The sequence below is a fragment of the Grammomys surdaster genome, unplaced genomic scaffold, assembly GCF_004785775.1.
Source record: "Grammomys surdaster isolate TR1022 unplaced genomic scaffold, NIH_TR_1.0 170, whole genome shotgun sequence".
NCBI lineage: Eukaryota > Metazoa > Chordata > Mammalia > Rodentia > Muridae > Grammomys > Grammomys surdaster.
The window spans coordinates 11,353,481-11,355,883 of NW_021604618.1; the positions used below are offsets into that span (position 1 = coordinate 11,353,481).

A 2,403-nucleotide genomic window follows, 5' to 3' on the forward strand; every position below is an offset into this window, starting at 1 on the left:
CACACACACACACACACACACACACACACACACACACACACACACACGTACGCAATCCCAAAAAACAAATGGCTACGATAGACTAGAACATAAAGCCTACATCCTGTATCAGTTGACATAGATTAAGAATAGAAAAAAAATGATTGGGGGGAGAGAATGTAGATGTAACTTGGTATTGGTGTTTGTGGTTTTCAAGTTTGGAAGCTATATAACTTTGTGGCTCAGTGTGAGGAGGGGTGGAGTACTCAAGTAAGCTTTTGAGTGTATTTTTCTGGCCCTGATTGATCAGTACAGACTTGATCAAAATAAATGCTTATCATTTGCATTCTCCTGATGTTTGAGTTCTGTTGGACCTCAGTGGTCCGCATAATGCAAAGGCTTTACCACATTGCTGAATTTCATACAATTTCTTTCTAGTATGAATAATTTCATAATGATAAAGACTACAGAGGTATTCAAAGGCTTCACCATACTAAATAGAATCATAAGATTTCTCCCCAATACTAATTCTTACATGATGAAGAAGACTGTAGAATTGTGCAAAGACCTCACTACATTAAATATAGTCACAGGGTTTCTGTCTTAGCGTTTCCATTGCTGTGAAGAGACGTTATGAACAATGAAACTCCTAAAAAAGCAAACATTTAATTAGGGATGGCTAACAGTTTCAGAAGTTTAGCCCATTTCCATCATAGCAGGAAGCCTGGCAGGCATGCAGGCAAACATAATGCTGAAGAAGGAGCTGTGAGTTCTGCATCTTGATCCAAAGTCAGCCAGGAAGAGACTGTCTTCTAGGGAGCTCATAAGAGAGTCTCTTCAGCATGGAGTGGAACTCCAAAGCCCACTCTGACAGTGCTGTACTTCCTCCAAGAAGGCCATAATTCCTGATAGTGCTACTCCCTGGACCAAGCATATTCAAATGACCACATTCCACTCACTGGTCCCCATATGGTTGTTCAAACAGTTGGGTATACGGGGACCACACTTATTCATAGCATAATGCAAAACACATGAGCTCTAACTTCAAAAGTCCCCATCACCTCTAGCATTCTCAAAAATGGCAAAAGTTCAAAGTTCAATGTCTCTTCTGAGATTCATCCAATCATGTAACTGTAACACCCTATAATTTCAAAAACATTTAGCACATCATATACTCCTAATTCACAATGTATACTTCACCATTCCTAAATGCCATTGTGAGGAAATACTGAATGAAAAGAAGACCAAAAGCCAGCTGGGCCATCTCCAAAGTCTGCATCTCCATGTCTGATGTCAAAGCATTCTTCAGATCTCCAACTCCTTTCTGCCCTGTTCACTGCAGCACAATTCTTTCTCTTTGGCTGATTTTTATTCCCTGAAAGCAGTTTTCGTGAGCAGGTATCCCACAGCTCTGGTACCTAAATATCTTGTTGTTTCCAAAGTAACTTCAATATTACAGTTTCTTGTTCCAGTTTGGGATCCAAACATGATCTTCTGCTCTCCTCAAAAAGAGATTGTTTGCTTCTCCAGCTCTTCCATCTACAGGACTCTAGGTTCTGGTTGACTCCACTTTACTACTGCTGCTATTCTTTCAGCTCATCACGTTACTACATCGTCAGTATGCTGGGATCTTCTGCAGCAAACAGTCTTCACTGCTTTCTTCTCAAATGCTCCCTTCATGAGGCCATGTCTTAGCTGCTCTGCATGACACCTTCATGCCTTAAAAACCAGTACCACCTGGGTGATTTTACACAGGACCAAGTCCCGCTGCACCACAAGGTACAACCTTGGCTAACTCTGGAACACAACTTCTTTCTCCACTCTGACTTCTTTCATGCCTTTCATGACTTCTAGAACTTTGATATTGTTCTTCAATATGATGGTCTTCCCTGTTGTAGCCTGTAGCAGTGAGGTTCCAGTAGGTCACCAGTATCACATCTTTATAGAGATTCTTCTGGGAAGGATCCAGCAAATTCTACTGTTCCGTAGTGAAGTTCACATGCACATCATCATAAGTCACTCCATCCATGTCTTGATTTCAGAGCTTCCCTGAGATCCCCTCACAGCACCCAACAGCAGAGCTCAGAGCAGGACACAGAACAATTCAGGCCTGTACAGCTGCAACAAATTTGCAGAAATGCACCTGGTTAATTTTTTGAATACACTGTTTTGGCAAATGTATTGTCAAGAATAATGTTATTAGTTGGAAATAATTAGTATTTACTCTGTATGCTTTCTTGTGCATTGTCTCACTGCAGTGTTTAGAAATTAAGGTAAATTCTATTTCTATCAAAATAATTTGTGAACACATTCTGTTATTTCCATGTTATAGACAAGTAAGCTGAGGCCCAACATGGTTAGTAGCTTCTACAAGGTTATAAATTCAAGGATGAAACTCATGAATAACCCAAGTGTTAGGACTGA

The 2,403-nt window shown here is 40.4% G+C and overlaps 1 pseudogene; it reads right to left on the bottom strand.

The window, feature by feature from the left end:
• Positions 1-2,008, bottom strand: part of LOC114620727 — a 2,508-nt pseudogene extending 500 nt beyond the window's left edge.
• Between the last annotated feature and the right edge of the window lie 395 nt (positions 2,009-2,403).